This window comes from Embiotoca jacksoni, unplaced genomic scaffold, assembly GCF_022577435.1.
Source record: "Embiotoca jacksoni isolate LCO1_2020_lvr unplaced genomic scaffold, fEmbJac1.0.p SCAF_6, whole genome shotgun sequence".
Lineage (NCBI taxonomy): Eukaryota > Metazoa > Chordata > Actinopteri > Embiotocidae > Embiotoca > Embiotoca jacksoni.
The window spans coordinates 16,648,967-16,663,051 of record NW_027185414.1 but is presented as its reverse complement, the minus strand read 5'-3'; the positions used below and the strand labels follow the sequence as shown (position 1 = coordinate 16,663,051).

At 41.3% G+C, this 14,085-nt stretch overlaps 1 protein-coding gene across 4 annotated transcripts in view; it reads left to right on the top strand.

The window, feature by feature from the left end:
- Positions 1 to 206: 206 nt before the first annotated feature.
- Positions 207 to 14,085, top strand: part of sox6 (SRY-box transcription factor 6) — a 136,484-nt gene continuing 122,605 nt past the window's right edge. For 3 of the 4 annotated variants that reach the window (XM_069173463.1, XM_069173462.1, XM_069173460.1), the window contains exon 1: positions 1,764 to 2,142. The gene's annotated coding sequence lies outside the window, so the exon portion shown is untranslated. Of the gene's footprint in view, positions 269 to 1,763; positions 2,143 to 14,085 lie in introns of those variants that run through there. The other variant, XM_069173461.1, reaches the window with a different exon arrangement.

Sequence of the window (14,085 nt, the reverse complement as noted above, 5' to 3'; positions counted from 1 at the left end):
GAGATGCGGCACGTTTTATTTCACCTGGAACCAAAAGAAAAGGGAAAGTGAGGCGCACAAGAGTCTGATCTGATGCGATGTTGTGGTTGAGTTGTGTATCTCTCTCTCTCTCTCTCTCTCTCTCTCTCTCTCTCTCTCTTCCCCCCTCCTCTCCACCTCTCTCTCTCTCTGACTCTCTCTCCCTCTTTCTCTGCTTCTCCTCCTTCTTTTAGCTCTATATCTCTCTGCAGTTAACAATCAGAATTTTCTCCTGCTGTCCCGTCTCTTTGTAAGTAACTTTCTCATTTCTATTTTGTGACACTTATGGCATGTTGATTAGCGGTCCTTTTTTCTGCTTGTCAAAAAAAAAAAAAAAAAATGCTGCTACTGATTTATAGATTACAACTTTTCTGTCAGTTGTATGGCTCGTTTTGGTTCTTTTCTGATAGGTGCACGGTTCTGTTGAGATTTCTTTTGTTTGACATCTGCGGGCCTGCTCCAAGCACAGCTGACAATCTAAAACATATGTTCATTCATGAAATGCCTCTTTGTAACAGCTTCTGTTATGGCAAGTGATCGCAACCTGTGGGAAGCCTGGGTCAGTCGTTGCACCTTAATATCACAGGTTAAATGTCTCTCTCCGCATCTGTTTTAAAATCTAATGTAAGATTTATTTAAATGAATGTTATCAGTCTAACATAATAGTAAATGAGTTTGCATTAGATGCAACATTTTATTTTAGTTACAGTGTCTGTGGTAAAAGCCCACGAAAAACACACAAAAACTATGTAATAAAATGTATCAGAGTGTGGAAGTTCAAAGCTAAATGTAATGTTGGAAATAACATTTTCTGGAGGACAATTGTCTGCATCTCATTTTTTTTTTTTTAAATTATACACCAATTGTTTTCATTTCTGAAATCGGTCTATACATTTAAATCGACTTCAAAATTGACCACGTCATTAAGATTAGCTTTTTATATGTGGCACGTTCTTTAAATATAATTATTCAGTAATAAATAGTAAATAAAGCGCGTTGCATGACGAGAAGAATGTGTTGAACGTAGGGTAATCTCTCAAAATAATTATTTTAAAATCTGGACAAAAGCTGAGAAACATTACGTAAAATGTACAATTATCTGAATAGGAAGCTGGACACTTCCAGAAGGTGTGTAAATCAAAAGCTTTCATTTATTATATAATAATCTAAATAGTCATAAAAAAAACATTGAATCTAATGTTGGTGTGTTTTAAGTACTGATTTGATTCAAGCAAATTAATTCTGCTGTATCACACAAATACAATCTAGTCCCTGAACTCTTTAGTCTCTAACAGTGTTTCGCTCACCTACTGTCATTATCTCATATCAGCTGAATGTACTTTCCTCTACAGAAACTGTGATTTTGAAACAGTCTCGTTGAAGTTGGAGAGGTCACTGCGTTATTTGTCTTCTAACAACATAAATAAAAAGTGTCACGAAAAGAAAAAACGCACATCATCTCTACGGGAGGAAAACAAAAAAGTCGTGCTTAACTTTTCAGTTGCAGTGTAGCCTGTACGCGATGTTCATTTAAGTAAGCTTCTTAAACTTACTAAAAGCGGGCAGTAACAACCCTCCCTTCACTTTTATTTCACCACATCGTCCCCCCCCCCCCCCCCCCTCTCTTTCTCTCTCTGTCTCCCTCCCTCTCTCTGTCTCTCTCGCTCTCTCTCTCTCTCTCTCTCTCTCTCTCTCTCTCTCTCGCATCTCTTGTCTGGGAGGAGGAGGGGGAGTCCTGCCTCTTTGCCTTCCTCAGATCAATGCCCTGGCCACTCACTTTCTGATGTTGCACGACGGGAAATGCTTTGAATACTTGCGACATGGCTGCGCGCATTGATTGCCAAGATTGACAGCAGCTCTACCCATAGTCTTCTCTTGTCTGAGTGTGAGAGAGAGGGAGATAAAGGACAGATAGGCGAACAACAAAAGGTACTTGTAGTTTTGGACAGCTGAACTTCACAGAGAGTACACGGGATCCCCTCTTATGGCCCCGTGTGAGCAGACTTAAGTTTTCGCTCAAGAGATAGCTCTGATCATTTTCTGTAAAGTATAGGCGAGTCTGTAGTGTTCTTTACGCACGGGAAAGGACGCACAGTTATCATCTCCACGGCTCACATCATCAAGGTAAACAACTCATTTGCTGTACTTTTTTTTTAACGTGCTCTGCTGTGCTGATATTTTCACCTTGTATTTTATTGCTGATTCCTAAAAGTCGAGCGCGCTGCCAGTGAAACGTTCCGACACTGGGCACGCAGTTTGTCTTTCTTTAAAACAACTGTTAGACGCTAAATGATGTGTTGTGCGTACGCGGGTTCGCAAATTTTGCAACGAGGCGAATGACTGTCAAACTTTAATTATTGCGACCGGCTGGTGCGTCGCCGCGTTCACCAAAACAAGCCAAGTACACGAGACGAGAGGCGCGTTACGTGCAGGCACGGAGCGGCTCGGGTTCCCCTCAGAATCTGCGTTATTTTAAACTTCATCGGAACTACAATCCGCAACGGCCCGAATCGTCGTCTGAAGGTTTGAAATCATCTCTTTTTGTCTTTGTATATTTCAGTAGCGAGAAGCCGTGCGAGCGGACACGGGCTGCGCAGGGTAAACCCGGACTGCTGTCACCGATAACTCTCTTACACCAACCATCACAACTAAGTGGTGTTTCTTAATCAACTGTTAAATATTTCAAGCTTGACGGCGGTTTAGTGTCTGTGTTTACATGTCCCGTAACTTTCTTGTGCCGGTGGCAGTTTCACTTCTGTCCACAGAGCGGTACCATTCATTGACAGTGACGAGCGCCCTGGTAGGTTTCCTGCCTCTACATGTGAGCTGGACAAGTTTATTTGAAGCTCTCGCTCATGTGTCATTATACCTCCACACATTCCAGGGGCTCTGCCCCCAAACTTGCCTCCGTCTCCTGTAGACATTTCTCTATTTTTGATGTCAGAAAACGCAGAGTTTCTGGAAGCCGTGTAGCCTGGGAATGTGCTCTTCCTTAACTTTCTCTCGGGGTGGGGAGGGAGTGGGGGTCAGGGGTATTGACCTCTAAAGAATGCATAAGCCATAAATTAAATTCAACAATCGCAGGGCTTGTCCATTTAGAGATGTACTCGAACAGACAGTTTTCCATTTAAGCCGAGAGCCCTGAAGCTCGGCGCTCCCGGACTGAAGAGACACAAGTTCTCTTGTGAAAAGTGCACATGTGCACCAACACAATCTTTTCTTCACATCTCCCCATGCGTTAAAACAAGGCAATTCCGAAAAATGAATAATCAGGCCTTTACACAGCCTAAAATGATTGTTTAGATATTTTTAGTGCGCAACATAAACGTTGCTCATTTTTGAGTATTGGAAGAACAGTCATTTGGTGATCATTAAGAAATATTTATGTAGCACAAACGTCGTAATTAATTTTCCAGGTTTATAATAAACGGAGGATTACCTAAAATACCCCTGAAACCGACGGATATATTGGCAGCGTGTGTCGCGCGGAGACGGCCCCTCATTTCAACATGTTTTCCAAAATTAGACACACTCCCTGTTTACAAAACCCTGCCCTCTAAAACTGCTGCGGGAGTTATAATAACATTTTAATAAGAAGTGAATCAGCGATGACAACAGAATAAACGTTAAAAAATAAACTAAATGAGTGTTTCTTCTATTTATTTAACAGCGAACATGTGCGGTTTTTTTAAATTTTTTTATTTATTTGGCCGCACAAATAGCACACCTGTGGCTAATTAATGAGACTAATTATCTCTCGCGCTGTCTTTCTTTAAAAAACTCCTCCAACAGAAATAAATCATTCTCCAGAGTGAAAAGCAAACACGCTGGTCTGCTCTTGGCGGTGTCGAAGTAAAGTTTTTGTGTCCTTGTGGCGTTTTGTTAGGAACAGTTGCTCTTTGCTGTGGCTCTTAACGCAGGTTTCCTCATAAGGTAAGGCGGTCCTGGAGACCAAATGCAACGTCTAAATGGCACATTTATAATTAGACTGCCCATTCAGCACATTGTCCTGATTACTATACAGGGACACGACTCGGCTCTGTGTCTCGAAGAGTTTGTCTCTGACGGCTTGTGCAGCTCAGCGTGTCTCTCACCACAAGAGCGAGAGGGGAAGGAGTGAAAAGCGGCGTCGCAGCCTTTGATATCAGCCGCGCCTGGCTTTTAATCAACATTTTCACTTATTTTTGCACGGGAGAACCACCGGCATCCTAATTAATCACATTCTTCCTTTATACACCCGCGTTGCAATTGTTACACACAACTTAAATGTGCGGGTTTTTTTTTTTACAATCGGGAGAAATGTGAAGAAGAGTAATTCATTTTGTTAGTGGGAACCCTTCAAATAATTCCCGCAGCTTTACCACTATTTAGCGGGATAGATGCGCTTTTGTTTTCGAAGTAATTACAGCCGATTTAAACATTAATCAACTAAAAAGTGACATTTTGTTGGTGTGTGATACTTAAACAGATTGCAGGGCAATGCTATCACATTTCTGATATGTCATATACTGACTGGCCTTGCACATTTTTTTGTTTTTTTTTGTATTTTCAAGGACTAATCTACGGGTGGATCTCGGGGTGACTTGAGCTTTTTACAAGACTGAGAAATAAGGCAGCATTTCCCACCTGGACTCAGCATAAGATATAGAGTCGCTGACGCTGATGTGTCAGTAAGTTAGGACTTTCATTTTGGCGTGAAGGGAGAAAGCCACCTGGCATACTTGTCTAAACACATCCTGCACTCTGTTCAAGTCCAATCAATGTCTCCCCTATCGCTAGACCAGCCGAAAATCTTTCTCTTTCCCCATTAATATATAAAACCATTCCACCTTATTACTACGGTTTTACTGAGTGGAAGAGAAACGTTGTGAATGAATCCATCTTGAAATTTGTTTAGGCTAAATACCACAAACGGAATTTACATGTAGTCCTACTTTTAACTGTCCTCATCTTCTACAGGTAGGACTTGTTTAAAAGCTCTTGTGCCAGCAATTAGTGGGATCAAAGGAAAAAGAAGGAGGAAGCGAGGAAGAGGAAGAGAGGGAGAGAGGGAAAGGAAGAGAGAGTGAAAGGGATGAAGAGAGAAATGTGCTTTATGTGATATTCTGAATATTTTTCACGTCTTGCTCCTATATGTGCACATTGATCTTTAAACCTTGATGCTTTAACACAAAAGGGGAATTTTGTAATTTTAAGTTCACACTAAATGCTGTTTGTTGGGAATTTTATAATAAGTTTGACCCAACTCAAAACAAAAAGGACCTGCATCAGTGATTATCTACTGTATATTCGCCATTATAAAGTGTGACTTTATTTCACTGCTCGGGAAAATCAGCTGTTATTTATCTAGAAGCCACACGGTGATGCAAATCAAAGTGCTGGTGTGTAGGTTTCGTTTTACGGCCTTGCTCTTCTGCTAACAGTTTTATCCGGAGTGTATTCCCCTGCCAAACTGAATTCTTTAACGATATTACAACCAATTCCACTTATGATAAGTGGATTTTACACATGGAGCAGGAAAAAGAAAATAATTCTTATTCTGACATAATTCTGCAGAAGGACACAAGTTGTAGTAACGTGTTGTCGTTTGCAGACAGAACAGTGTTACAAATAATATTAATAATGTGGAGATCATTTCATACAGAGTCTGAGTTATGATGAGGCTGCATCAGTCCAGGCCTTGATATTTAGAATTCTTGTAAAGCTGTCGTTGTTTTATTAGTTTAGTGTGTGTGTGTGTGTTGTGCGTGTGTGTGTGTGTGTGTGTGTGTGTGTGTGTGTGTGTGTGTGTGTGTGTGTGTGTGTGTGTGTGTGTGAGTGAGAGAGAGAGAGAAGAGAAGAGAGAGCCTTTACATCTTGGCGTGTGTGCATGCATGAGTGATACTTTCCATCTCCCAGATATTTTGCGAGAATGTCTTCTCTCTTGACGCGGATAAACATGACTGTTGATTTTGATTCGAAAATGACAAAAATCCCAGAAGCCACTCTGTTTCTCCCGACCAAACGGCACTTAGTCTGCATAACTGAGACCTCACACACCGCGTCATGTTTCCATATATACTGTGTTTTACAGAGAGACAGCTATTTTGTTCCACGTGCCAGGACGCTGCTGGCATGTGGGCGGTAGAGGAGAGGAGAGGGGCGACTGGGGGGCACACAGGGACTAGTCTCCCTCTCTTTGTGGTGGTAGTGGTGGAGACCTGATGATAAACAAGATGAGAGGAGGTAAACAACAGCAGGCCTGGTAAAGGTAGAGGAGGGGGGCAGCAGAAGGTTGGAGGACGGCAGGAGATAATAAATGTGGCAGCACATGTTGTGACATCTGTCTTTCTAAGTGTTATCTAATTTGCTGTAGAATATTTCAACAATGATCAAAACTGATGGGAATATGCCATAGCTTTTTTTTTTTTTTTTGTGGTAATTTGTTACCTTCAAGGAGAAGTTTCTGACAAGTTAGTCACACATCACTAATTATTGTCACTCAATTAATTATGGCTTTTCTCTGTCTGCTCAATTGTCACCTCTCATAGAGGAGAAATACTGATGAATCAAGGGTCAGCTGAAGAACAGGCAGAGGAGCATGACATCGGTGAAGTCACCATCTTAAATGAAAACCATAGATGGGAGACGGTGCAGTACAACAGCTGTTTGAAAAAGCACCTTCAGCTTTCACGTTTTGAATTTCAACCAATTTTGGCTGTTAATCAAACACAATCTGATTGAGACATTTTAAAAAAAAATTTTTTTATTAAATCTCATTGTTTTTCATTAGAGCAGTGGTTCCTTTAATGTCAAAGATTGAAGTTGATTACATGTTGTTTTTTATTCAGAAACAAATAGCACCTATGTGCCCCAACACTTACTGAACATCGAGGGCAGCGGCAGTTTTTTTTTACTGCTCTATTAGATCTCTGTATCCCTCTGGCTACTGTAAGTGAACAGTATTGCTGACATTAAAGGATTACAGATGAAAAAAAAAAGTAAATATGTGTATCATCACAGGAACTGTATAATTGCACAAGTAACCTAAGTGGCCCATTTTGATCTGTATCATTCACTCTCCCATTGAATATGTTTTTCTCAAAATAATTGGACATTTTCTTTCAGTCCATAGCATAGTTGTGCATAATTAACTTTGACTTCAAAATGCAACAGTCGCTGCGATGGTAAGTAGCTTCTGTTGAGTATTTATTTATTTTTAAATCACACATTAATATGTAGAATTAATTGGAAGGGCGTTGGTGGCCGCACGTCTTTGACACAGGTCTGGGACTGTAATCAGGTGCAGGAATTAGTCGGGCTCATTGTTTTTTATGAATCAGATGAAGATTTGTACAGTGGCTGTGTGAAGATGGTTGCCTCTATTTCCATATCAAAGAGGCTCACCGTACAGCCGGGCAGTAATTAAAATGTGCTGGATTTTGGAGTCCCTGCACATGGATGCACGCACGCACACACACACACACACACACACACACACACACACACACACACACACACACACACACACACACACACACACACACACACACACACACACACACACACACACACACACACAGGAATAAGGACACAGATTAGTACACATGCACACAGCATGTTCACACATGCATGCTCTCTCGCTCTCTCTCTGTCACTCACACACACACACACACACACACACACACACACACACACACACACACACACGGCGTATAGACCAGGGCTTCCAGCAGAACTGTTAGGTTGCGTGAAAAGATTGCAGGTGGTTGAAACTGAATTTTAAACAAACACTCGTGTCGCCCCCATGTTCCTTTTGCAAATTTTTGGGTGCAGAATTCAACACAAGTTAAAAATAAAAAGTTAGTTTTCTACTAGTTTTTGTGGCAACCATTTTGTTAGCTACAGTTTGGGAGAGTCATGCATTAATTATTATAATTTTTTTCTTTTTTCTTTTTCTTTTTCTTTTTACTCTGACTCAGTAACAGCTTCCACTGACTGCAGACACACTAAACTTTAATTTTAGTTTCAGTGAAAATGCTTATTTTCACAGATAGCTAGATACGCAGTCATTGCCTGTGTGTACAAGTGACCTTGCAGCAGAACGCTGGGACTAATAAGGAAAAAAGAAGAAGGAGCTGTGATCTTTTGCCCCGAGTGATTTCTGTCCTACTAGAATTGGAGAAGCTCTGAAGACCTGAGATTGTGTCTTGTGAGTGAACAAGGGAAAAGAGATTAGTGTAATGTGGGCTTTTGCGCTGCTTACACACAAAAGCATCACAACAAGCCTTTTCCTTGTGATCCCCCCCCCCCCCCATTGTGTTTGGATCACACCATCCCATGGGCAAGCCACTGCCTCGCAGGAGGCGTTTAAAAGACTCCATGAAAAATATAGCTAGAGCCAACATGGGCAGCTGTGACACTGGGAGTTTTCATGTAAATATAATGTGAAAGAAAAAAAACCTCCCCCTCTAATAAGGGAGAAGCAGTGCAATTATGGCATGGAGCACATACTGTACCATGTTTGAATTTCTTATTTGTTATAAATGACACTGCCGCAGAAAAAATGCTTTATGACTGATGGTTGAGCATGAGTCACACGGTGGAAATCTTTTACCCACTGAAATAAAAAATATAACTGACCAGGGCTTTTGCAACATTTAGGTACTCTGTGGTCTTAGACGGCAGTAGTTATCTCTGTATCCCAGTTACGCAGGTCTCCACAGTCTGATTAAGCTGAACAATTACACATTATCCAATTGGTGGAGGTTAACAGCCGGCTTGGCATCTGCCGGCTTGATCTGACATGAGATGTAAAATATGCTCCATAGTTGTGACTAAGCCAACCAATCTGGTTGCATTGCTCCGTGGTCCAGCTTTAAGGATGCTGGGAGCTGTTTTGTTGGCACGTGATTGTTTTTAGATCAGATTAGCAATTTCGCGTCTGTGTGCATGTTTGCATGTTATACAGTGTGTATTTAAGAAATAGGTGATTGGAACACATGATACTCTCTTGTGATCTTTACCATTCACTGAAGCAAAGTGACCATGAGGATCAGTTTCATCAGAATGTGGTGCTTTTATCCACAGTGCAGCTAGCTGGAAGGGTTTTTTGGCTTGTTTGATCGGGTGTGTAGTGAAGGCAATAACAAAGACTTGACTTCATCTGCAAATCCTTTAACATGCAATTACATGAAAGTAAAAACTGACCTGAGACACTTGTTGATTTCATGACATTTTTGAAGACAGATCTCACAACAAAAACACACTTTGTCTTGGCTACTGCTGAATCCTAAGCTCTCGGGATAGAGTGTGTGTTAGCGCTCTTGGATGGAAACAAATAGTGATCAACCACTTGCATCATGGAGCAGCTACTGTGACATCTAAAGCAGGCGAGGAAGTTATGGAAAAGAAAGGATGAATCGGGCCAGAAATCAGATTCCCAACAGTTTTTCCTGTGGAAAATGCTAATGTATGAAGCCAAAAATAAATCAAAGTGACAAAGAGGGAGGGTGGGGGATAGATGGAAAGGGTCTTGTGGCTAAAGTTCTGATGAAGTTAACCATAGCATCTCTTCTTGCTCAGGTCTTTTGTTTCCTCTCTGAATAATTTCTTTATACACTAACTTGGATGTGTTACAAGACTTTGCTCTTAATGTGCATTATAGGAAAATGGCTTCAGCAGATCCAACCACAAGCTCATTCCCGCTCCCTGTCTGTCTTTGTTATCCTTTCTCTCTCTCTGAGTAAAAGGAGGGGGGGTGTTTAGGCCCTGTTGGTGAAAAGATGAGCTAAGAGCAGATTTTCTGAGACTTTATTTTTTTCTATGAGACTAAAGACTCAAATAATGATGTTGGTGTTCATGTTGCCTCAGATTCCTCTGATGTCGAGTAAGTGGATCAAACTCTGTCTTCTTCGGTGTAAGAAATAGATTTCTGTCCTGATCCACAAATGCTGCATTTTTCACAGGAGATGTTTTGTATTTTCAGGATGGTGGAGAATATGCATTGTACTTGGTTGGGTAGGTATGTATGAGGTAGTAGCATCGAAGAAGCTGCTTTTATTTGTTTCCAAATGACTGGAGCAACTTTATCCATCACTCTGCCTACTTGTACCATAATATAACCATAACAGAGACACTAATGTTGGGAAATACAAAGCCCCAACTTAAACCAAATTTGAATTAACAGTCATATGCTTGTTCTTTGAGGACCCACAAAATGAACATTAATGCTTTAAAAGCAACTGTTGGAGGCAGCGGAAACATTTTGCCTGGTCTAAAATTGCACCAAAGAAATGTCTGATTGGCTTAGCTGCAAATTTCTAAGCAAAGTGCAGCTACAGTGGGGGAAGACGAAAAATCCCAACTCAGAGTTTACAGAATAAAGACGAAGAAAGTACCGCCTGTGATAGTCTCTTTCTTGAATGGGACTAAAAAAGAGAAATCTGCTGAAATGATAGAGAAAGCCTGTGGTTTGGCCCATGTAGTATATTTCCCATGAGCCTCTTTGACAATCTGAGGGGATAGCCACTCTGGCACACGCCGCCCGCCCACATACAACACACACACACACACACACACACACACACACACACACACACACACACACACACACACACACACACACACACACACACACAGAGTGGCGTTTCTGCCAGGCATTACGGGTGTAGAAACCTCTGGGAGGAGGCTTGTCTGAGGGAGAGTGATTGACAGGAGGTGGGTGAGGACAGGGGGAGATGGGAGGGGTTATCCTGTCTGAGGAACAGCAACACTTGTTCTCTTTTTCCACTAGACGGGATGGTGTGTAAAGTATACAAAAAACTGATGAGGACAACGGAATGACACGGTGGAACAAGTCTGAAAGAGCAGAAATGTTCACATTTGAAAAAACATTCATCTTTTGCTTTTGCAAACCCTCCAAATTATCCTGCCTACGTATTATGATCGTATGCAAATAATTTCCAGCAGCAATTTACGTTCACTGTCAAAGCTTGTTCGCAGAATTATGTCCCTGTACCGCAGTGTAAACTCATATGGAGGAGATGAGGGTGGATGGCCAGGCTTATGGCTTCTACGGTGCAGAACAGGGTTTTCTTCCCATTATATCAAAGTCAACTTTATTTACCATGCACACAATATTTCTCCTAACCGTAACAAAGTGTTTTAGTTTCCCTAACCTAACCTTAATGTTCTTACCATGACCACGGTGTGTCCCTTACTCTAACCAACAGAACCATAAAAAAGGCAATTATACTTTAGTTGCAAAGAGAGGACATTTTTGAATGAGAAACAGGACAAGCTCCCAGAAAGATGGACTAAATATAATTAATAGAAATGGGATCTACCAATTGCAGTTTACATGTATATGACCAGAGACACAATTGGACATCACCGGCACAGACAGCTGCTTTTGTGCAGCATTGCTATGGTTGTGTTTTGTCAGCGAGGGGACAGGATTTGTGCCCTCGGTTAGGGGTGGGGTTGAGGGTACACTGGGGAGGTACAATGTTCCTCCTCATCCTCAGCAAAGCTAAATTTATTGGTTACCATCTGCAGGGTGGAGGAGTTTGGGTTATGGCCAGGCCAAAGAAAGGCTTCTAATTAAACAGTCATCATTATCAACTTGTGGTCAGTGATCATCATCCCCAACACTGGTTCTCCAAGATGAACATGGAATCATTGAGGCTTTCCTTGAAGCCCGAGCTGGACTGAATTAGAATAGAAGAAACAGAGGAGGAAAGTGCGAGTGAGAAAATGTTTTTTTCCTCTCTTGGCAGAACAAGCAGCATGAGGCCCCGTGCCATATCCACTCAGGTTTAAACAATTATCCGACATCAGAGAAACCAGTAGAGCCTCAGCGCTGGCACCACCATCGTGCTTTTGACTGCTGTACTTCAGGCCATGGTTTCAGACATGGCCAAGTGTCACATGTAAGCAGAGCTTTCGATAATTTCAATTAGTGTAAGAGGGTGTGCCTGCAGTATCTGTATCACTGCTGCTGGCGGAGCTTTCCTTTGAGGTTGACAGCCCCTTAATATAGTATTTCATGGTTTGATGTGTGAGTGACACAGAGGCGCTCCAAGAGGATGGCAAAATGGTTTATTAGGACCTAATTAGAGCCCTGTGATTAAAGGGGAAGTGACTGTGATTAGGAGACCTGCAGATGATGTGGAAACATGGATGAATATTCAGAGGAGAAAAGCACAGTATGTATTAGCCTGTGGGTGTTTCGTGTGTGTGTCTTTGTAGAAGATGTGAGCAGTACAGAGTCCGGGCTGGCTTGGAGCAGTTGCGTTACGATATCATCTTTTCAACAGATCTCAGCAGAGGCGCTTTACAACTTAAGCTATTAGGCACAAAATGCCCAAACGAATATGGTACAGGCCTACAGCTGATGTTTTTGGTGAGCATACGTACACTTACTTCATGTAGAAAATTAAGAAATTTGATGAGCAGCTCTGGTGCCTTAAACATTGTTTAAAAAAAAAAAGAAAATGAAGGTGACCTTTTTTATGGCTTCAGTCCAGCATGTAAGAGTGGACTTTCACAGCCAATTGAACATGAAACCATGAGGAATGTTCTGCAAAGCCGGGTTGACTTTGGGAAGCTTAGGGCATTTGCAAAGAATCACACATTCTTGTGGAGTATGTGCTGTTTAATCAAAGAGATAAATGGTCTTATTATTATTAGTACCCATCAATGGAGAGATTAGCATTGGATTTTCTTTCTTTTCGCCTCACAAACTTCAAACTTTTTCAGATATGTGATAGCCGCTGCCATTAGAAATCATTTCTGGGAGTGTTCTGAGGGCAGGAGATTGTCAGCAGGCCCTTGCGATTTTACAATTTCACAACTGACTTCCTCCTTAAAATGACACTGGCTTACCTGCCTATTACTCCCTTTGATTTGTACAGTACATGCTTCTGCGCTCTGAGAGGTATTCATAATAAGCTTAAACTCCACTGGCTTCATTGCTAAAGGGTGCTTATCTCTCTGCTATTCAAGAGAAAGAAGGGTAATATTTTTTCCAATTTCAACATTTTACTGTTCGGCCACTTTCTGTCCAAAACCACGTTTGGGGGCTGAAGTGGAGAGCAGGCATGCACACACATGGATATACTGAGACATGCCTACATGAACCCACACTCAACATACACACACTCTGTCCATAGCTGCTCTTTGGAAATATATTTTTTTTCTATTTGAATATTGAAATGGTACAACTGTTTTTTTTTTTTTTTTTTTTCCAGCTAGTTGGAAGTCACATATTTCAGCACATTTATTTATGTTATTATATTTTATTCAGTGTACATTTGAACTTGCATTTCTAAAGGTTGTTGGAACAAGTCTGCAAGTTGTATTTAAAACCCAGCTTGGCTCATTTAATTGAGCTGTAGGTGTGTTATAGAGAAAAATAATCCTGAAAGTGTTTTTCTTTTACTACATAGATCGTACTTACCTTGCAGCACTTATTTCATGTTTGGACATGCAATTTGATCTATATACATTTTTTATTTTTTTTCCCCCACTGGAATGTTCAACGTATATTCAGCTTCAGAATGTATACTCATATGAAATGTAAGATATACTTGAAAACTAGTTTGCGGTGAGCAGTAGTGGCCATGGAGGACCTTCACTCTTATGCTTGGAGCAATGTCAGTTTTTTTTTCTAGTAGAATAATGAGAAGCATGTGTTCGCAAGTGAAAAGAAAACATTTTCATGTGACCCACCTGTCGTGCTTTAAACTCAGTTAATACCAGACTCAAGTTAATATTATCGGGACAGCTGCTTCTAAGCCTCTTCCTCCTGCTCGTCTCTCCATTCCCTTCTTCATTACTCTTTGTTTGGCAAAGACACCTGAAGGTGCCTGGTTTATAACACCAAGGGTAGCACACGGAAGCCAACTAAACACTTGAGCAGAAAAACTAAACCTTAATGACAACCAGAATTTAAAAGCATAATCTGTAGGTGCAAAGTGTTTGTTTGAACTCCCTCTTTCTCCAGCAGTTAGCAGTGTGCAGTAGGTTTGTGCTGTGAGCCTAAGTGCTCCCCAACCCTCTGCCTGCCGCCTCAGCCTGCTGAGT